We start from the raw sequence: 24,541 nt of genomic DNA, 5'->3' as shown, positions 1-24,541 counted from the left end.
CTCAGTATGCGAAAATGGCTATTTTACCATTTCGTCCACCACTTGGTATTTTCCCCATTTTAGCTTTGAATTTCAGTTTTCCTTGCTCTATCATTTAAAATATAGTCTAATTAGGACTCACATTATTCAAATTGACCCAAAATCATATTTTGGAAAAATTATAATTTTGCCCCTAAACTTTTGCATATTTACACTTTTGCCCCAAAGCTCGTAAATTAAAATTCAGCCTATTTTCTTATGTTTTATGACATGCTGATCATTTTTCCTTCTATGGCAACATCAAATTCTCACTCTAACATGTACTTATGACTATTAGGTATTTTTACCGATTAAGCCCTTTTGCTCGTTTTCACTTAAAACCGAGTAGCACAAGTTGTCTAACATAATTTAAAACTTCATATTCTATCATAAAACACCAAAATACACAAATTTCACCTATGGGTATTTTTCCAAATATAAACCCTAGGTTAAATTATTGCTAGCATAAGCTAAATCGAGCTACAGGACTCCAAAAGCGTAAAAATCATTAAAAACGAGGCTAGAAACGAACTTACAATCGAGCTTGGAAGCTTGAAAACCCTAGACATGGTTTCTCCTTGCTATATTCGGCCATGGGGTTGAAGATGAGCAAAATTGGCTTTAATTTTGTATTTTAATTCATTTTACCCTAAATGACCAAAATGCCCTTACTACTAAACTTTCCAAAATTCCATCCATGTCCAATTTTGTCCATAGACTTAGAAATTGGTAAAATTACTCTTTAAGGACCTCTAATTAATAATCTAATTCAATTTTATGCAAAATACTTCTAGAACACAAGTTTTGCAATTTATTCAATTTAGTCCCAAATTTCAAATTAGGCACTTTATGCATAAAATTTCTTCACGAAATTTTCACACAATCATGCAATCATATCATAGACCTTAAAATAATCATAAAATAATTATTTCTATCTCGGATTTTGTGGTCACGAAACCACTATTCCAACTAGGCCCAAAATCGGGATATTACACGTATTGTCTTTATTTTCTTTTTATATATTATTACTGTTATTTTTATATTTATTACTAATATATATTTATTATAGTTACTACTATATATATATATATTACGTATATATTATTTATAATGTATCTATGTAATATAATTACTAAGTTTTTAAACATTAAAAGTATTTATATTTGTATATTATATAAGTGTTCTAATACTATATCATATACACACATGCATTTTCATATTAATATATATATATATATATAAATATATGTTTTAATATTATATTATTATGTATATGTTTTAATATTATTAGCTATCTATCTTTCATACTATTTTATGTACATTTCTAATACCATCATATATTATAACATCATTATTATTTAGATATATATATATACGTATCTATATAGCGTACAAATAGTTTTTTATTATCATTTCTAATATAAATATATATATATATATATCATATAGGTTTATATACATATCATACATGTTTCTTTATTTTATTTTTATTAGTTATATATATATTATTACTATTTTATGTATATATTTTTTGTCTTTATTACTATTGTTGTTAATCTTAGTCTATGTTTTACATATGTATGTATATATCTCTAGTATATATATATAGGTATATATCCATGTAGTATTGTAATAGGTTTTTTATTATTTCCAATATGTATATATTATGTAAATATTTTTGATGTTATATTATATATGCATTTTTATATATTATGTATGTATATATATATTTTCAATATTATTAGTTTTTTATATATACTATTCTATGTACATATTTCCATATCACCTATATATATATATATATATATATATATATATATATATATATATATATATATATTCCTAGATACTATTATATGTATATGCATGTTTTATTACCATATTGTGTATATTATTATTACATTTATTTTATTCCTACTATATTTATTATTAATATTATTACATATATTCTATAGTTTTTGTATACATTTTTATATATAGTATTATTTTCATATATCCTTATAGTTATTACTATACTTATTATTTTATTCTAATGTTATTATGTATTCATTTTAAAATATATATACATGTATTTATATAGTATTATCAATGTATATAATTTTCTTTATGTTATTAGTATTTATAATGTAATTTGTACATATTCATTATATATTATATAGGTATGCATTATGCGTGTATTTTAGTGTTACTATGTACATACATCTTTCAAGATTTAAATTTTTTTATACATCATGTATATATTGACTATATAAGTAGTATATATATATTTTGACTATTTCATGTATATATTTGAATATTATGTGTAGTATATTTCCGACACTACTACTATTCACATATATATATATATATATTAGCGTGCATATTCTTAATACCGTTATTATTATTATATATATTCTCAGCAGCCCCAAACCCGGCCCGAAGTTATGGCGGATCCGCATGCCACATCAAAACGTTAAAAAAATCCATTCTAAGTCCGAAAATCGTACTTAATGTTCAAAAGATTAATTCATTAAGGGTTAAAGTGAATGGAAGTCATGCACCGTAGGAAACCGGAAAAGAGGTGGTGAGTCCATCGGATTGCTTAAGTACCAAGCTCCCTGGATCCAATCCTAGACATGCATACGCCATTGCCACACCTTAACGTCATGGATATTTCTAGAAACCGATTTGATTAAGTCATTTTAGGAAAAATGATTAATTTTGGAAAATACTTTTATTGCGAAGCTTTGCTTGTTGTCGTGTTATTTTGAAATCAATTGTTGTTTTTGAAAACGCCCTAAAGCTATCCAATTTCAACAGTTAAAATAAGTATTACCTATCTTAGTAATACATATTAAAACCATAAAAATAATTAAGTGGCCTTATTACATTTAAAAGCCCAAAACTTCAAACGTAAATAAAAGGATGTCCAGTTCACGGAAGAAAATCAAACTTTCGAGCGGGTGGCCACTCCGAATTCCCTCACGACTCCAAGCCCACTATGGTTGGGGATTTCTGCGTGGATGAAAATAAAAGGGTGAGTTTGGGGAAACTCGGTGTGTAAGAAAACCCTTCAAAGCCCAAGTCGGCTCAAGCCTATTGGCCTAAGCCCATTCAGTAATATGGTCTTGGGCGAGCCCTTTCGGATCACAATAAAGCGGGCCTTAGCCCTTATTCAGATAACAAGATGGCCCATAGGCCCATTTCAAAATACATGCAACATCGGTAAACATATGCAAGCCCATTTGGGTAATAGTGGTCTTGGGCCAAAGCCCTTTTGATTACAATAAAGCGGGCCTTAGCCCTTATTCAGATAACAGTATGGCCCATAGGCCCATTTCAAAATACATGCAACATCAATAACATATGCAAGCCCATTTGGGAGACTACTCAACCCACCAACCACTACACTCCACCCGTACCAGCCATACACTCCATGTGAGAATAACTCAACCCACCCACCCAACACTCCACGATTGTAGCCTTGCTTTGCTCGATTAACGATAAATTGAGGCAAAGCCTCCGATCGTGGACAAGCCACTTTCAATACTTCCTCGTCAATATCCCAGTCCATGCACCAGATAATAAGAACATGGCATGCGATAAATAACAACGATCAAACATGCATTTAGGTCAATTTAACCCAGGGGTATTTCGGTAATTTATCTACTAGGGGTAAAAGCGTAAATTTTCCACTTTTAAAGGTATTTCAATAATTTATCTATTTTAGGGTTTTTCATGTATATTCCTACCTTTCACGTACTAACGAATCACGTCGAGGGTTCTTACCGAATTGGGCCGTTAGCCCATCATTTCAATTTTGGCCCATTAAGCCCGAAAATATCGAGGGCGCGAAATCATACACTTTGCAGTCAAATTTTTGCAGCTTACCAAAAACATTAATCGATTTACCTCACGAGCATTACGCACACTCGCAAATCTACAAAATACCGGTTTTGGCATTTGGCTTTTGACTTTTGCCGATCTAGACTAAGAAAGAGGGTGTTAGTTACACACTGTTTCCGACGATATCTTGACGAGATCCACACACGAACTGCCTACAATTGGATTACTAACACGTTAATCTAACTATTCAAATCGAACTACGTATTAACCCCTTACAATATTCAGTCAACCACACTTACATATCATAGTAAGCTTATAAGAAATCAATAAGCAACTCATTAACAAATTTTTGTCAATGTTTACCACATAATCATAATTTCACTGCAAGCTGTCTTCTTGAGCAACAGTCACTAAATCATTTATAACTGGAGCTACGAAACTCCAAATCAAGTGCCGTTAATTTTCCTGAAAATAGACTCATATATCTTTTATCCATAAAATTTTCAGAATTTTTGGTTTAGCCAATCAATACCAGATTTTTCTCAAAGTTTCCCATGTTTCACTGTTTGACTAATCTGACCACTCTTCATTACGAATCAAATTTCTCATTGTACAGAATTCAAAATATGTTCTCGTTTATTTCATTTAAAACTAGACTCAACAAGCTTTAATTTCATAATTTATTAAGCTTCTAATTGATCTCCCACAATTTATGGTGATTTTCCAAAGTCACGTTACTGCTGCTGTCCCAAGCAGATTTATTACCAAATCACTCTTTCATACACCTATCTTGCATGCATGTTATTTAAACATGTATATCACCAATCAATCATCACATATCTATGATTTTACTTAAGCATAATCTCCATTTCATCATTTTAAAGCACAACATGTTAGCCGATTTTTCCTTTAGCATCTAAGGCACATGCATGTTCATTTGTTTGGCTCAACTTCACCTATCTTCCATTTTTCATCAAAAGAACATGAAACAACAACCATTTCCTTCATTTTAATTCATGACTAAATGCTCACAACACAACTAAAAATCAAAATATACTTCAAGAGTTAAGGTAGAATCAAGAAGAACTCATGAACCTCAAAATAGAAGCAAGGTACCAAGAACATACCTTCAATTTTCCTCCTCCTAATGACCGAATACTCAAGAGCTTTCTCCCCTCCTTTCTCTTCTCTAACTTTCAGCTATGATGAACAAAGATGGACAAAACTTTGTTCTTTTCACCTTTTCTTTTAATAAAACTTCATATTTCATCCATTTAATTCTTTAATACAAAAGACATGATATTCTTATCATGAAACATTTACCTAACCCATTATCATGAAACATTTACCTAACCCATTATCATGGAACATTTACCTAACCTATTATCATGGAACATTTACCTAACCTATTATCATGAAACATTTACCTAACCTATTATCAATTTGTATCAATTTGTACCATAAATTATGGATATCAAGTGTACATTTTGTCTACAACAACATGATGGTTAGCCACTTCATGTAAAATGGGAGGTTTGTCATGCAAATCCTCCTATTTTGCACTCCTATTTATTTGGCCATTTCAATTTAGCCTATAGCATTTTCAAACATTTTCACGTAGGTCCTATTTCATAATTTCACCCCTTTTTTCTTATGGAACAAAAATTAACTAAAATTGTCGGGTTCTATCTTAAGCTTAGGCTTTCTAGAGGCCCACTAACATAATTAAACCTATGCCAATATTCACAGGATTCCCGAAAATTGGGGCGTTACATATTCATTTTTTTCTCGTATTTGATACTATTATTACGTTTAATCTCGCATGCATTGTTATTGTTTTTTTTTCATTATTGTCATATTCGTTATTTGCTTCCATATATTTCTGGCTCTTTTATTTATTTTTATTTCACATCAATTTGCTTGCATTATTTCGAAAATCTTATTCTTGTTTTTAATAAGTGAGGCAATGTATCGATTTAACATTAAACCGTAAGTTTCATCGCTACGTTGGATGGAATTTTTCGGCTCGTGTTAAAACGGTATATCCTTCTCAAAAACTGAAAACTAAAATTTCATGTCTTTTCAATTGGATCGTGACTAAATGTTACATTGAATTCATATTTTTGAAAATCAAGACGACACATGTTTATGAGATACCAATTTTGGGCGTCGCGAGGGTGCTAATACCTTCCTCGCGCGTAACCGACTCCCGAACCTTACTTTTTCTCTAGATTTTAACGTAGACCTAAACTCAGCCTTCTTTTTGTTTTAAAAATAAAAGAATCTAATAGGTGTTCGATCACACCCTAAAAAAAAAGATCGATGGCGACTCCCTGTTTATTTTAAAATCAAATTTCAATTTTCAAGTTTTCAATAGATTACCACAATTAGCGACCAAGTAAAGCTAAATTTTTACGTCCCTACATATAAGATTTTGCATTTTATTGTGTTATGGTATGTATAAAATATATATTAACTAACCATAGTGATTTATTAGTATCAAGAATTTATTATTTATTACATTTAATATATATTTTATTTATACATATTCATTTTATTTTTATGTGAAGAAATAAAGTTTTTGAACATAAGAAATTTTTATCATCCATGTTGAAAAGAAGTGCAAAAGGATATATTATTTGAAATAAATTAAGCATTCATTAATGTTATATAATAAAATGATTACATTCATGTATTTGTATTATATATATTCCTCGAAGGAATACAATAAACTTATATGAATGATACATGAGATAGTGAAAAGAGTTCATAGTGTTGATATAACCGGTTAGACCACCCCGAATAATTTGATGAAAATTTATATGATTTTATTGAAGAATTAGAAGTTATATTTTAATAATTATCATCAATACTAGTTATTTGGACAACATAATGATCAGACACTTATGTGCCGACTCATTCTTTATTAAGTATTCGTTATCAGCATCGATTCGACACTTTGTGTGTCGAATATTGTTACCGTTACTATTACAGATTCAGCACTTTGTGTGTTGAATCTTTATTCTTTATTCTTTATTCTTTATTCTTTATCGCTTTCGCTACTGCTATCGATTCTTGATTAGGTACTGTGTACCGTTAAGGCACATTGTGTCGTACTGGTGTGTGGTTGGAATCCGTGTATCCGCCGAGTCCGAGTCAAGTTAATAGGGGCAAATGAAATAAATCTACTGATAAAACTAAATTTGAATGATATGGCATATGTGAAAGTTGAGAATTGAAATAAAGAAATAAGAATGATATATATATAATCGAATGATAAAATAAAAAGATTTAATTGTTCATTAAGTGATGATGATTGTAACGTAAAAGTATGTGTGTGATTTAATGTATTTAATTATAAACTGAAATATAGTGATACCACTGAGTATATGCATACTCAAATGACGGTTGTTTCCGTCTTGCAGTTGTAGAAGTCAAGTACTGAACTAGCATCCAAAGCAAGACCCAACTTCAACAAACTTTTGGTGATGTATATTTTCTTTTGGTAATGTGGCATGTACATAGGATGTGTATAAAGGTTATTATGTTTTGAATATAAATGATTTAAAATATTAGTATCGCAAGTCTAAAATTATAATGAACAAGTTTATCCATTTCAATTTAATTAGTACAATGATAATTTTAAATTGATATTATATTGATTAAGTTGATTAGAAAGTATTTAAGATAGAAAATAAATGTTTGAAATGAAAATGGTTTAATTGCAGGGGGTTTTATGTAAAAATAAGCAGAAATGCTGTCGAAATTTATAAAATAAAAAATAAAAAAAAATTGGAGTACTTAAACGAGTCCCTTTTCACTTAAATGTATGATTTAGATTTGAATAGTTCAATATAGGGATTTAGTAATTAAATTATGCTATGAATGTTATTTTATTTGTGAATTATTCATAAGTTGTCTGATACGATTGGTAATGTCTCGTAACTTTGTTCCGACGATGGTTCGGGGTTAGGGGGTGTTACAAAACCAGAGTCAAAGACAGTTGATGGTGGATATTCTTCCCTAGGCATACAAGAAACCAAGCTCCGAGTGCTTTATGTGCTCCTTATGTTGTCTTCTTTGTATTAGTAATTGTTGAGATCTGCAACAAAGACTTGTCTTCATAACAGCCATTGTAATCCTTGCCAACATCTGTGTCAAATCATTTCTTCAAAGGATAATATGTATACACATATGAATATGTGAACATGGTCACTTTAGTGAAAATGAATAGTCCATGTGGTAGTCCATGTGACTTTGGTTAAGAGTAGCTAGTTGTAGCGACATAAAAATATTTTGCTTAGCTCGGTCGCTAATTGTGGCGATTTATTAAAAAAAGTTTGAAATTTGACGTTTGATTTTTGAAATAAACAGGGAGTCGGTTACGCGCGAGGAAGGTATTAGCACCCTCGCGACGCCCAAAATTGGTATCTTATAAACACGTGTTGTCTTGATTTTCAAAAAATACGAGTTCAATATAACATTTAGTCGTGATCCAATTGAAAAGACGAGGAATTTTAGTTTTTTATTGGTTTTTAGAAGGGTGTTCCGTCTTCAACACGAGCCGACAGATTTCATCCAACATAGCGATAAAATCTATGGCTTAATGTTAAACCGATACATTACCTTATTTATTAAAAACAAGAATAAGGTTTTTGAAATAATGCAAAGCAAATAAATAAAATAAAAATAAAAGACGGATCTAGAAATATATTGAAGCAAATATAAATCGACAAATATATTAAAACTATAAAGATATATGCGACATTAAACGTAATATTAGAATCAAACATGCAATGGAAATAATGAATAAATATATATAATAATAATGATATTAAGAACATGTATGCCAAAATATATATACATATATAAATAGTAATGATGTCAGGAATATACTATATATGATAGTAAAAACATAACTTGTAATGTTAAAATATATACATAATATTTACATATATATAAAATAAATATTGAAAAACGTATGTACATGACATATATGAAAAGTATGTACACAATAATATTAAAATAAAATAACAAGTGATGATAATGAAAATAATAGGTATAATAAATAATATAATGATATATGAAGATAATATTATATAATACTATTATATACACGTATAATAAAATATGTACTAATATTAATAATATAATAGGAAAACATAAATGAAATAATATATACATAATATGATATTTAAAAATATAGTATTAAAAGCATGATATATATATACTAATAATAGTAATAGTAAAATACTAATGAATAATAGTCATAAAAGAATATGTAAACAACAAAATGTATAGGTGAAAATAAAAAAAAAACAAATAAAGAGAATTAATAATGCTACATGTGCGTAAACATATATTCATACATGGAAAATGTATATACATAGTATTAGTATTTAAATACATTTTATATAATATTTAAGGAAAAATCGTATATAATATATGCATACTTGATATAGTATTAAAAATATATATATATGATAATATAAAATATGACTAACAACATTTAAGGACATACACCTTGTCGTAACCATTTTTTTTGAAAAAAAACGAGAATCGACTTGGGTTTTGAAAATGAACACAAAAAACGGGAGTCGCCACCGATCCATTTTGACTAGGTGTGATCGGGTCACCTCGTTAAAGTGGTTGTTTTTAATAAATAACTTGATTTATTTAAACAACAATTTTGGTCTCATAAATCAAGAAAATAGGTTCGAGTCGGTTACGCACGAGGAAGGATTAGCACCCTCGATACGCCCAAAATTGGTACCTAGTTGATTAATTAGTGTCTTAGTGTCGGAGATTGAAAACTTGGAAAACTTTTGAAATACGATCCCTTTTTTTGTAAAGTGAACATTGAAATGTCAAAGACATTCTCGTCTCAAAGCAACGACATGTTATATCCAGTGAGTTAGGATACGGCATTTCGAACTTTTGAGAATGAGCTTGCCATTTAAAATAAATATATTTTGACCTCTTTTAAAAGGATATTCGGTTAGTTAGGGCGAACGAGGAAGATCGAGGCCCAGTAAGTTAGGGCACGTTCCCTCGAATTCCCGAACACCGAAAATTGCCTTTACTTGTAAAAGATCTTGTTTCGAAGTTTCGAAGTGTCATACCCAGTAAGTTAGGGCACCACGCTTCGTATCTCCGAAAACAAGCATTTTTAAGACTTGTATCGTGATTTAAAAGGAATATTTCGTTATTTAGGTTAAATGAGAAAAGTCGAAACCCAGTAAGTTAGGGCACAATTATCTCGAATTACCTAATAACGGGTTTTGCTTTTATGAAAGAATTGTTTAATATATTGAGCAAAAAGTGACGCGATTTATAGTAAAACGTAAAGGCAAAATATAGCATTGACATGTATAAGAACATAATAATGGTGTGACGGTGTCAAAACAATAATATGAGCAACCGTAAAAGATGAAGTAATATCAAGGTTAACAGTATGCAAATATAGACAAATGATAAACATGGCAAAGAATAAAAACGACAACGATAACGAAAACGAAAACGATAATAATAATAACAATAGTACGAAACGATAATAGCGCATGTATTGAAACATGATAGTAAACGTGAGTATGAAGTAGTAGGGATTAATGTATATATATTTAACGAAAACATATGTGACATATAAATACCTAAAACAATAATATTAAGCTATTAGTAATGCTATATAACGTATATATACATATACATGAAAATATATGCTACTATATGATAATAATGAAAATATAGAAATACAAAAAGCAAGTATAATAAAAATATTAAATTAAAGTAATAGTATATAAAAAACTATATATATAAATGTGTATGTATACACATATAAAAATGTACACTAATATATAATGATAATAGTGATAATGATATGCTAATAAATAGATATGGTATAATAATGGAAATATAAATATAAGATAATATGAGAAATAAAAATATAGAAGTGACGTAGTATTAAGGTATATGCATAAAATACAATATTAAGAGATATATACACGTAATAAGAAATGTATCCGTATCTAAAATATATACATAATAAAAATGCGATATTTGAAATACTTTCGTAGTATATATATATGCTAAAAATAATAATAATAATGTTTAAAATAAATATTACATAGGTATATACATATATATTGAAATGAATGCAGGATAGTATTAGAAGTATGTACACGTATATATGATATATTTAAGAAATATATATATAGATATATGATATTTATAAGAATATATACATGGTATAATGTTAATATGTATACGTGTATAAAAATATAATATAATATTAACATACATATGCGTTAATAAGAATAATAATATTGAAATTATTAATAATACTTTATAACATATATATATATAAGTATTAAATAAAATGATAATAATGAACTATTAATAAAAATACAACAATAATAAAATATGGCATTATAAATAATACTAAAATGAAATTAGAATAATGAAGGAAAAAAAGGATGAAATTTGAATTAAAAATGGAACTTTGAGGCGAATTTAAAATAAACAACGGAAAAGGGGATTAACTTGAACACGCGAAATAAATGGAGGGGCTGATCAGGAAATTATTCCAAGTCCTCAGAACGCATCGTTTCGATGCGGACCAAAGTGAATCAAAAGCCGAATTAATGGGCTAAAATAAAAAACAAAAGCAGAGGAAAGGGATCCAATTGCAGGAGATGGAAAAGGCAGAGGGATTAGGGGCATAAATACTCCAAAACACGAAAACACGCGGATCCTCGGTTGGCGGGTCGGGTCCGATTCGGGTTGCGCCTAAACGGCGTCGTTTGGAGTGCAGGCTGGGCACCAAAAGCGGTGCCGCTTTGGAGGCTATAAAGCCTAAAATCCTTCAAAATTTCATTTTTCTTTGGTGTTTTAAAAAAGAAGAGAGCTCTCCTCTCTCTGGTGGCCGTGTCTTGATGAGGGCTCCACCAGCCACTGACCGTCGCCGCCAGTAGCTCCGCCACGATGATGGGCAGTAGGGCCACCGCGTCTTGTGGTCGGAGTTTCAAAACGGTATATTTTTTTTTACCTCTTTTTTTTATTTTTATATGTTTATAATACATGTGTATTTTTGAGTAAAATAGGTTAAAAAGAAAGAAAATAAAGATGATAACTAAATGAAATCACCTTGGGCTATTAGATGTTAATTCTCTGTTTGGACTATTTTTTGCTCTTGATATTGCTGTGGTCTCTGCTCTTGTTAGTGTTTAAAATCAAAAATTGCTTTTTATTTTTCACCAAAATGTCCTCTAATGTACAATGGTTATTGTTTGGCTCTTTATAGCCCTATTTCTCTACAACTTGCTTCTCAATTAATTACTCTGTTCTTCTTGCAGGTAAACGGGCAGTGAGGGGACAGTGGCGGTGGACATGACCCTTGGCGGTGGCAGTCAGCAGTCAGTGAGAGGTGTCAGAAGGCTAGGGTTTTCTTTCTGATTTTAAGTTGTATTTGGGCTTGTAGTTTTAGTGGATATTGGACTCGTTTGGGGTTTGGGTAGGTTTTTGGGCTAGGGGGGTCAAATGGGCTTGTACACACCTAATATGGTATAAAATGTATTTACATATGTAATAAATATATGACATTAAAACACATACGCCATATGTATAATAAAAATAACAATATACATAATATAAGGATATAAGAGTATTAAAAATATAAAAATGATGAAGAAATGAGGAAAAATAATATACATAATAATATAATAAGAAAATATTGTAATAAGCACTAAGAAACATCTATATATATATATATATATATATATACATATATAATAAAATAATAACAATAATGAAAATAATAAATGAAATAATAATAGAAACGATGATACCATGTAAAAGTATATATATACATACATGTATACTAAAGTATACACTAACATTAATAATAAATATAATATTATAATACTAATAATAATAGCATGAAATTAAAGTAACTAAAAATAACATTATATCTAAGTATATACATATACATATGTAATGAAACTATACATTAATATATAAAATAATAATAATAATAATAATAGTGATAATATTTAGAGATACAATAAAAATAACAATACTAAAGTAATTAATTTAGACAGTAAAATAACTAAAAAGGATTAGATTGAGCTGAAAACAAAGTATTTAGGGCGAAGTGGAAATAAAATTAAAGAAAAGGACAAAATTGCAACACGCGCATAACTTGGAGGGGTCCAAAGCGCAATAAATCCCTTGGTCAAAACGCTGTGCAGCACGGAGGGACTAAATTGAAAACCATGGAAAAATTCTGGGGCCAAATTAAAATGTAGAAACTTAATTATAAATGCATGAAAAAGCGGAGGGGCCGATTGCGCAAATAGCCCTTCCTTTACGAAAACACTCGGATCCTAGTCAGAGCAGGTCGGGTCGACCCGACCCGGGGCCCAAAACGGCGCCGTTTTAATTTTAAAAGGGGGGACCAAACCCTATAAAAGATAAAAAAAAATTTTAAAAAATCATTTTGAAAGGTAAGAAGAAAAAAAAAAGAAGAGACAAAAGGGGAAAGGGGGAGGGAATGTAACGCCCCAATTTTCGAGAATTCTGTGAATGTTGGCATAGGTTTAATTATGTTAGTGGGCCTCTAGAAGGCCCAAGCTTAAGATAGAATCCGGCAATTTTAGTTAATTTTTGTTCCATAAGAAAAAGGGGGTGAAATTATGAAATAGAACCTATGTGAAAATGTTTGAAAATGCTATAGGCTAATTTGTAGTGGCCAAATAAATAGTAGTGCAAAATAGGAGGATTTGCATGTCAAACCTCCCATTTTACATGAAGTGGCCAGCCATCATGTTGTTGTAGACAATATGAGCACTTGATATCCATAATTCATGGTACAAATTGATAATGGGTTAGGTAAATGTTCCATGATAATGGATTAGGTAAATATTCCATGATAATGGGTTAGGTAAATGTTCCATGATAATGGTTTAGGTAAATGTTCCATGATAGGCATTTCATGTCTTTTGTATTAAAGAATTAAATGGATGAAATATGAAATTTTATTAAAAGAAAAAGGGGTGAAAAGAACAAAGTTTTGTCCATCTTTGTTCATCATAGCCAAAAGTTAGAGAAGAGAAAGGAGAGGAGAAAGCTCTTGAGTATTCGGTCACTAGGAGGAGGAAAATTGAAGGTAAGTTCTTGGTATCTTGCTTCTATTTTGAGGTTCATGAGTTCTTCTTGATTCTACCTTAACTCTTGAAGCATATTTTGGTTTTTAGTTGTGTTGTGAGCATTTAGTCATGAATTAAAATGAAGGAAATGGTTGTTGTTTCATGTTCTTTTGATGAAAAATAGAAGATAGGTGAAGTTGAGCCAAACAAATGAGCATGCATGTGCCTTAGATGCTAAAGGGAAAAATCGGCTAACATGTTGTGCTTTAAAATGATGAAATGGAGATTATTCTTAAGTAAAATCATAGATATGTGATGATTGATTGGTGATATACATGTTTAAATAACATGCATGTAAGGTATGTGTGAAAGAGTGATTTGGTAATAAATCTGCTTGGGACAGCAGCAGTAACGTGACTTTGGAAAATCACCATAAATTGTGGGAGATGAATTAGAAGCTGAATAAATTATGTAATTAAAGCTTATTGAGTCTAGTTTCAAATAAAATAAACATGAACATATTTTAAATTCTGTACAATGAGAAATTTGATTCGTAATGAAGAGAGGTCAGATTAGTCAAACAGTGAAACATGGGAAACTTTGAGAAAAATCTGGTATTGATTGGATAAACCAAAAATTCTAAAAATTTTATGGATAGAAGATATATGAGTCTATTTTTAGGGAAAATTAACGCCACTTGATTTGGAGATTCGTAGCTCCAGTTATAAATAATTTAGTGACTGTTGCTCAGGAAGGCAGTTTGCAGTGAAATTATGATTATGTGGTAAACATTGACAAAAATTTGTTAATGAGTTGCTTATTGATTTCTTATAAGCTTATTATGATCTATAGGTGTGGTTGGCCAAATATTGTAAGGGGTTAATACGTAGTTCGTATTTGAATAGTTAGATTAACGTGTTAGTAATCCAATTGTAGGCGGTTCGTGTGTGGATCTCGTCAGCATATCGTCGCAAACAGGTGTGTAACTGACACCCTCTCATAGACTAGATTGGCAAAAGCCGAAAAGCCGAAATGCAGAAAAGTCGGTATTTTGGGAATTTGCGAGTGTGTGAATGCACATAAGATAGTTGGGTTTGTATATTTGGTAATCTAAAGTAATAAACTGCAGTACGCGCGATTTTGTACATTTTGATAATTTGGGCTTAATGGGCCAAAGATCGGGTTCATGGGCCAACGGGCTCAATTCGGTAAGTATGCGCGGTAAGTGTTCTGATAGTACGTAAATAGTTAGGATATGCATGAAAACCCTAAAAGCAGCTAAATTACTATAATACCCCTATGTATAAAAAATTACTGTTATACCCCTAGGTGCAAAATTATCGTTATACCCCTAGGGTTAATTTTGACTGAAAAGCATGACGATCTGATTCTGTATGATGTATGTGTAACACCCCTAACCCGTATCCGCTGTCAGAACAGGGTTTCGGAGCATTACTACCATTTGCAGATCACTTAAAAAAATTAAAATACTTACCGATTCAATGCATCATATAAAATAAATATATTACCATTCAATCAACAGTTTGGCACTTGTATAAGCATCAAACAACAACATTGTTAGTATACTTGCACATATCTCATATAAATTCAACATTGATATATCTATTTTCTCTACATGTCGCACTGGAGTTTAATAATAGTCTCAATTACATAATTTCCTTGTATCAACATATCAAAGATAATCATATAAGTACATGTCATGAAACATATCATGCTCTTACCGTTTCTTCACAAGCATATATCATTCATTTCATTATATCAATATTTTATGCTTCATCATTTTCATATATTTTATGTATATTTATTCGGTAATAGTTTATATTAAACTTAACATAAATTATATTCCATGTACTTATACTTATTTCGATTATCCATTTTCATAATTATTTCAAACAACGCTTTTGTACATATATTTCCATATGACCAGATCTTGTAAACATTTCACACAACCATTTCATATAACCATTCGTCATCTGATACATTTTATGTAACGCCCCAATTTTCGGGAATTCTGTGAATGTTGGCATAGGTTTAATTATGTTAGTGGGCCTCTAGAAAGCCCAAACTTAAGATAGAACCCGACAATTTTAGTTAATTTTTGTTCCATAAGAAAAAGGGAGTGAAATTATGAAATAGGACTTATGTGAAAATGTTTGAAAATGCTATAGGCTAAATTGAGGTGGCCAAATAAATAGGAGTGCAAAATAGGAGGATTTGCATGACAAACCTCCCATTTTACATGAAGTGGCCAGCCATCATGTTGTTGTAGACAAAATGTACACTTGATATCCATAATTTATGGTACAAATTGATACAAATTGATAATAGGTTAGGTAAATGTTCCATGATAATGGGTTAGGTAAATGTTTCATGATAATAGGTTAGGTAAATGTTCCATTATAATGGGTTAGGTAAATGTTTCATGATAATGGGTTAGGTAAATGTTTCATGATAAGAATATCATGTCTTTTGTATTAAAGAATTAAATGGATGAAATATGAAGTTTTATTAAAAGAAAAAGGGGTGAAAAGAACAAAGTTTTGTCCATCTTTGTTCATCATAGCTGAAAGTTAGAGAAGAGAAGGAGAGGAGAAAGCTCTTGAGTATTCGGTCATTAGGAGGAGGAAAATTGAAGGTATGTTCTTGGTACCTTGCTTCTATTTTGAGGTTCATGAGTTTTTCTTGATTCTACCTTAACTCTTGAAGTATATTTTGATTTTTAGTTGTGTTGTGAGCATTTGGTCATGAATTAAAATGAAGGAAATGGTTGTTGTTTCATGTTCTTTTGATGAAAAATGGAAGATATGTGAAGTTGAGCCAAACAAATGAGCATGCATGTGCCTTAGATGCTAAAGGGAAAAATCGGCTAACATGTTGTGCTTTAAAATGATGAAATGGAGATTATGCTTAAGTAAAAATTATAGATATGTGATGATTGATTGGTGATATACATGTTTAAATAACATGCATGCAAGTTAGGTGTATGAAAGAGTGATTTGGTAATAAATCTGCTTGGGACAGCAGCAGTAACGTGACTTTGGAAAATCACCATAAATTGTGGGAGATGAATTAGAAGCTGAATAAATTATGTAATTAAAGCTTATTGAGTCTAGTTTCTAATTAAATAAACAAGAACATATTTTGAATTCTGTACAATGAGAAATTTGATTCGTAATGAAGAGTGGTCAGATTAGTCAAACAGTGAAACATGGGAAACTTTGAGAAAAATCTGGTATTGATTGGATAAACCAAAAATTCTGAAAATTTTATGGATAGAAGATATATGAGTCTATATTCAAGGAAAATTAACGGAACTTGATTTGGAGTTTCGTAGCTCCATTTATAAATGATTTAGTGACTGTTGCTCAGGAAGACAGCTTGCAGTGAAATTATGATTATGTGGTAAACATTGACAAAAATTTGTTAATGAGTTGCTTATTGATTTCTTATAAGCTTACTATGATCTGTAGGTGTGGTTGGCCGAATATTGTAAGGGGTTAATACGTAGTTCGTATTTGAATAGTTAGATTAACGTGTTAGTAATCCAATTGTAGACGGTTCGTGTGTGGATCTCGTCAGCATATCGTCGCAAACAGGTGTGTAACTAACACCCTCTTTCTTAGTCTGGATCGGCAAAAGTCGAAAAGCCGAAATGCCGAAAACCGGTATTTTGCAGATTTGCGAGTGTGCGAATGCTCGTGAGATAAATCGATTAATGTTTTTGGTAAGCTGCAAAATTTGGACTGTAAAGTGCATGATTTACATGCCTCGATATTTTTGGGCTTAATGGGCCAAAATTGGAATGATGGGCCAACGGGCCCAATTCGTAAGAACTCTCGATGCGTGATTCTGTTAGTACGTGAAAAGTAGGAATATGCATGAAAAACCCTAAAATAGATAAATTATGAAATACCTTTAAAAGTGGAAAATTTACGCTTTACCCTAGGAGATAAATTACCAAATACCCCTAGGGTTAAATTGACCTAAATGCATGTTTGATGTGGTTATTTACTGCATGCCATGTTGTTATTATCGATGCATGGGACCGGGATATTGACGGAGGAAGTCTTGAAAGTGGCTTGTCCACGTCTTGGAGGCTTTGCCTCAATTCTTCGATAATGAGCGAATCTTGCAAGCTGTGGAGTGTTAAATTTGGGTGGGTTGAGCTATCCCACATGGAGTGTATGGCTGGTACGGGTGGAGTGTAGTGGTTGGTGGGTTGAGTAGTCTCCCAAATGGGCTTGCATATGTTTCTTGATGTTGCATGTATTTTGAAATGGGCCTATGGGCCATCATTATTATCTGAATAAGGGCTAAGGCCCGGTTTATTATAATCTGAAAAGGGCTCGCCCAGCACCACTATTACCCGAATAGGCTTAGGCCCAATAGGCTTGAGCCGACTTGGGCTTTGAAGGGTTTTCCTTACACACCGAGTTTCCCAAACTCACCCTTTTATTTTCATCCACGCAGAAATCCCCAACCATAGTGGGCTTGGAGTTGTGAGGGAATTGGAGTGGCCACCCGTTCGAAAGTTTGATTTTCTTCGTGAACTGGACATCCTTTTATTTACATTTGAAGTTTTGGGCTTTTAAATGTAATAAGGCCGCTTAATTATTTTTGATGGTTTTAATATGTATTACTAAGATAGGTAATACTTATATTTAATCTGTTGAAACTGGATAGCTTTAGGCGTTTTCAAAAACAACAGTTGATTTCAAAATAACACGACAACAAGCAAAGCTTCCAATGAAAGTATTTTTCCAAAATTAATCACTTTTCCTAAAAATGACTTAATCAAATCGGTTTTCTTAGAAATATCCATGACATTAAGGTGTGGCAATGGCGGTATGCATGTCTAAGATTGGATCCGAAGGGAGCTTGGTACTTAAGTAGTCCGATGGACTCACCACCTCTTTTCCGGTTTCCTACCTGGTGCATAGCTTCCATTCACTTTAACCCTTAATGAATTAATCTTTTGAACATCAAGTACGATTTTCTGGACTTAGAAAGGAAATTTTTTTTTACGTTTTTGATGTGGCATGCCGGATCCGGCCATAACTTCTGGGCTGGGTTTGGGGTGCTACATTTTACCTGATTATCAATTGTTCAACAGATGTTATAGCGTCTCCCATCCACGGTCTTATTTATCTTTGACGTGATGCCATAGTGTCTTTCAACTATGGTCTTACTCATTTTCTGTCATGTTGCCATGGTATCTTTCAACCATGGTCTTATTCTTTTCATGTCACGTTGCCATGGTATCTTTCAACCATGGCCTTACACATCTCATATCAGGTTGCCATGGTATCTTTCAACCATGGTCTTACACATTTCATATCGAGTTGCCATGGTATCTTTCAACCATGGTCTTACACATTTCATATCAGTTGCCATGGTATCTTTCAACCATGGTCTTACATATTTCATATCGAGAGCACACACCCATGAACCTCATCCTTATAGTGGGATTACCGGTCCAAAGCTAAATCCTCAGTAATATCAACTCATAGAGTATTGTCGGGATTACTAGTCCGGGCTAAATCCTCGCAACGACAATTACTCTAATGAGCTTGGATCTGAATTACTATCCAAGGCTAAATTCAGACCCTAATTGGATTACCCGTCCGGACTAAATCCGTTTTACACATATTCTTCGGGAGGGCTATATCAGATAGGATCACTCGTCCGGCTAGATCCTTTTACCATCAATTCCTTTTCGAGATCCATCGAATTTTCCTTTCATTCAACCGGATTTCTTCTCCTTTTATCAAATTTATCAATGTTTCATAAATTTTCATACAATGAACATTCAAATCATATTCACATAAATAACATACAATCTCAAGCATTTAAGAATATAATTCAAGTTACGAACTTACCTCATTGCTTATTTGTGTTTATAATTTCATTAATCGATATCTTTTCTTTTCCACGATCAAGTCTCATATTTGAGTCGTTCGGATCTTTATAAATAAATTTGACCATCATTTTCATTCATTTCATATTTTAATGCATTTAATTAATGCTCGAGCAAAATTACCATTTTGCCCTAAACTTTAATTAATGACGATTTCATCCTTAGGGTCGGAAAATAAAATTCTTGCAATTTAATCCTTATTTCCAGCTATTATTCTCATATATATTGATAACAATCCATGAATTCTATAAAATATCGAATTTTTCATAATTTCAACACTTTTCAATTTAATCCCTAAAACATGTTTTCCCCCGATCTTGAACTAGATTAATAATTTCATTCAATTTTGTAATTTAAATAATAAAATAATCCATTTCATGCAATTTGGTCATTTCTAACATGTTTACAAAATTGCCCATAAAGTTTTACTTTTATTCAATTTAGTCCTTGAACCTAAAATATGCAAATTAGCCATGCTAGATGAATATTCATACATATTTTTCCTTCTCTTCCTCTCCATTCCACATCCTTAATGTAGATAACACACTTGTAAGTAACATTATCCATAAATTTTATTATTTACTTTTATGAATATTCAAGCTGTCTATCTGCATCATAGTCACTAAATTATTTATATCTGGATCTATAGAACTCCAAATTAATATCATATAATTTTCCCTGAATATAGACTCATATATATTCTTACCATAAAAATTTCAGAATTTTTTATTTAGCCAATAAGTACAGTTTATTCTTTAAAGTTACCCCTATTTGCTGTCTGATAGTTCTGACCCCTCTTCACCAAAAATTAGTTATCTCCTCATACAGGATTCAAATGATGTTCTTGTTTATTTCTCTTAAAAATAGACTCATTCAGGATTTTATAAATATAAATTTAATCCCCTAATTATTTTTATTCAATTTTTTATGATTTTTCAAAATCAGAACAGGGGAACCTGAATTCATTCTGACCTTGTCTCACAAAATTAATTATATCTCAAAATTTAAAAATTCATTGCTTACACTATTTATTCTATGAGAAACTATACTCAATAATATTTAATTCCATATTTTTTTCATCTTCTAATTTGATTTCTACAATTTATGGTGATTTTTCAAAGTTAGTCTACTGCTGCTGTCCAAACTGTTTTTGTGCAAGCTATTAATTACCATGTTATAACACCCTTATTTCCTTTTTCTACACCATTTCTCATCACTTTCTCTTATTTTCTCTTCGCTAACATATCAAAAACCTAGGACCTTATGTAAGAAAACTCTACTATAACATTATTTCCATGCTTTGTCAATAATAACAAACTTAAAAACATATTGAAATCTTGATATACTTACCTTGTTCTATTGATACTAATCTTTAACTTGATTTTCTCTCTCCTCCAGCTTCTATTTCTTGAATCCAACTTGATATTCTAACTCCCCATGCTCTCCTTAACATTTTTTGTCTCTTGGTAGCTATGGAAATTCATTTGATTTTTGGGTGAAAATGGTGAATTTTTTATAAAAGGACCAAATTGTAAAGAAAGCAAAACTTTCTTTCTTCCTCTCTTACTCTCACGTTAGTGCATGGGAAAATATGGATGAGAATTTCTCATCTTTCTTTCTTTATATACTAATAAAATAATAATAAAATATCTTATTAAAGTATTAATAAAATAATATTTATCTAATTAAATAATTATAAAATATCAAAATATCTCTAGCATCATTATTACTTTCTAGATTTCTCTTTCTTCCAATTGACCATTTTCCCTTCATTATCTTTTAAAATTCCATCCTTGAGTCATCATTTAATTTGGTAAAATTGCAATTTAGTCCCTCATAGTTCTTCATCTATTCAATTTGGTCCTAATTCATCCATTTTCTTAGTTTCTAGATCATTCCACTCTTAAATTATTTACACTATTGGTCCTTCAACTTTTCATATTTACACTTTAACCCTCAAATTATGAATATTTACTCTTGTGCAACAAAACTTTTCTCACTTTTACAATTTAGTCCTTTCTTGAATTAATATATCATAATATACTTCTCAATATTGACATAACTTAAAATTTCCCTTTTTGTCACTTTATTTCCTTATTTTACTATATCAAGGATAATATCTTACTGTAAAATTTTTCAGGGTATTACAGTATGCCATGATTATATATCTGTTGCATGGGGACATGGGTTATATTATGGAGGAAGCGTCCTGGTGGCTATGCCACAATTATCTGATCTGGTGGCTCTGCCACATATATCTGTTCTGGTGGCTATGCCACGATTATCTGATCTGGTGGCTCTGCCACATATATCTGTTCTGGTGGCTCTGCCACAAAATCTGTATCTGGTGACTTTGTCACAATATCTGGCAGTCTCGCTGCGATTTCTGTGGTGTGTAGCGGTTGGGCGGGTCGAGTAGTCTCCCCACATGGTGTAAGGCTAGTACGGGGGTGTTATGGATGAATCTGAGTTGGGTTTCTGCATAAATATGTAATATCTGCTCGCTCATTATGGGCCTATGGGCTTTATTCTCAATTGCTCGGGCTAAGGCCAACTTATTCTATTTATGTGGTTTGAGTGATATAGGCTATGGTTGGGTTAATTTACACACGAGTTTCCCCAAACTCACCCTTTTATTTTCATCCACGCAGTAATCCCCAACCATAGTGGGCTTGGAGTCGTGAGGAATTCGAGTTGCCACCCGTTCGAAAGTTTGATTTTCTTCCGTGAACTGGACATCCTTTTATTTACGTTTGAAGTTTTGGGTTTTAAATGTAATAAGGCCGCTTAATTATTTTTGATGGTTTTAATATGTATTACTAAGATAGGTATTACTTGTTTTAACTGTTGAAATTGGATAGCTTTAGGGCGCGTTTTCAAAAACAACAATTGATTTCAAAATAACACGACAACAAGCAAAGCTTCCGCAATTAAAGTATTTTCCAAAATTAATCACTTTTCCTAAAAATGACTTAATCAAATCGGTTTCCTAGAAATATCCATGACATTAAGGTGTGGCAATGGCGGTATGCATGTCTAGGATTGGATCCGAAGGGAGCTTGGTACTTAAGCAGTCCGATGGACTCACCACCTCTTTTCCGGTTTCCTACCTAGTGCACAGCTTCCATTCACTTTAACCTAAAAGATACACTAAGTAAGTTTTTCTGAATCAACAATATAAAATGTTTTGAACGCTTCGATGTGGCATGTCGGATCCGGTCATAACGTCTGGGCCGAGTTTGGGTGTTACAAAATTTGTGTGTTCAATTTCTCAATTTATTCTGCTATTTTCTTGTTCGTTACTTAATCGGGTTAAAATCCTAACAAGTGGTATCAGAGCTAGTTTAATTTTCATAGATCAGCCCGTTCAGAGATGGCAACAACAAGGTTTAAAATTGAGAAGTTTGATGGTGAGACAAATTTCAATCTGTGGCAAGTTCGGATGATGGCAATTCTAGTTCAATCAGGCTTGAAAAAGGTTGTTATCAGGAAAAAGCCTGAGAATCTAAATAAAACAGAATGGGAAGAGCTTGATGAAAAGGCTTTATCTGCAATCCAGTTGTGCCTCACGAATACGGTATTGCAGGAGATATTGATGGAGAAGACCTCATCTGCCTTGTGGAAAAGGTTAGAAACTCTTTATGCGATTAAGTCTCTGGCTAACCGTTTAGTGTTGAAACAACGTCTATTTACGTTTCGCATGAACGAAGGTGAGCTTCTTAGAGATCACATCAGTCAATTCATTACTCTTTTAAATGATTTAAAGAATGATGAGGTTCATATTGACGATGGAGATCAGGCTATGCTATTATTGTGCTCTTTACCCCCTTCATACAAGTCTTTCAGGGAGACCCTGATTTATGGCAGAGACAAACTCTCGTTCGAAGATGTAAAGGATCATTTGTTGAGTAGAGACAAACTCGACAATGAGCTTCATTTGGATAGCAAGACAGATAGGCAAGCTTCCGTTTTGGTAGCATCAAAGAAACGAGATAAAAGGTGTCGCTATTGTAAAAAGTTAGGTCACGTCAAAGCAGATTGTTATAAACTGCGAAATAAAAAAGCTGCTAAGAGTAACGAGGAAGATGTAGCTGGTGCTAATTTGGCCGATGAAAATGGGGATGATTTCTTGTTAGTGTCAACAAGTGATAACAACAAGCTCACGTCCGAGTGGATCCTAGATTCAGGATGTTCTTTCCACATGTGTCCCAATAGAGAATGGTTCTCCACATACAGTTCGATTGAAAGTCGAGTTGTGCGCATGGGAAACGATTCATCTAGTAAGGTAATTGGTATTGGTACTGTTAAAATTAAGATGCACGATGGGACGATTAGGACACTCTCAGATGTCAGATATGTACCTGATTTACGAAAGAATCTCATCTCCTTAAGTATTTTAGACTTGAAATGATGCAAAATCAACATCGAGTCGAGCGGTATTAAAGTATCTCGTGGAGCTCTCGTTTTGTTAAAAGGTAAAAGAACCGGCATCTTTATATTCGGAAGGTTATCAAAGGATCGGTGAAATCGGACGTCCCTCGTCCATTACGGAGTTGAAGTCAACTTGTTTGGAGCGGAGGCAACTTGGTCATAGGAGGGAAAAAGATATGACTGTTTC

At 31.8% G+C, this 24,541-nt stretch overlaps 1 long non-coding RNA gene across 1 annotated transcript in view; it reads left to right on the top strand.

Moving 5' to 3' along the window:
* The first annotated feature begins 16,435 nt into the window (after nt 1–16,435).
* The window catches only part of LOC128280819 (uncharacterized), a 72,854-nt gene continuing 64,748 nt past the window's right edge, over nt 16,436–24,541 (top strand). The window contains exons 1-2 of the long non-coding RNA XR_008270996.1: nt 16,436–16,641; nt 17,477–17,602. This is a non-coding gene — a long non-coding RNA (uncharacterized LOC128280819). The remainder of the gene's footprint in view (nt 16,642–17,476; nt 17,603–24,541) is intronic.

Source organism: Gossypium arboreum, chromosome 9 (assembly GCF_025698485.1).
Source record: "Gossypium arboreum isolate Shixiya-1 chromosome 9, ASM2569848v2, whole genome shotgun sequence".
NCBI lineage: Eukaryota > Viridiplantae > Streptophyta > Magnoliopsida > Malvales > Malvaceae > Gossypium > Gossypium arboreum.
This window is presented reverse-complemented; position numbering and strand designations above follow the sequence as displayed.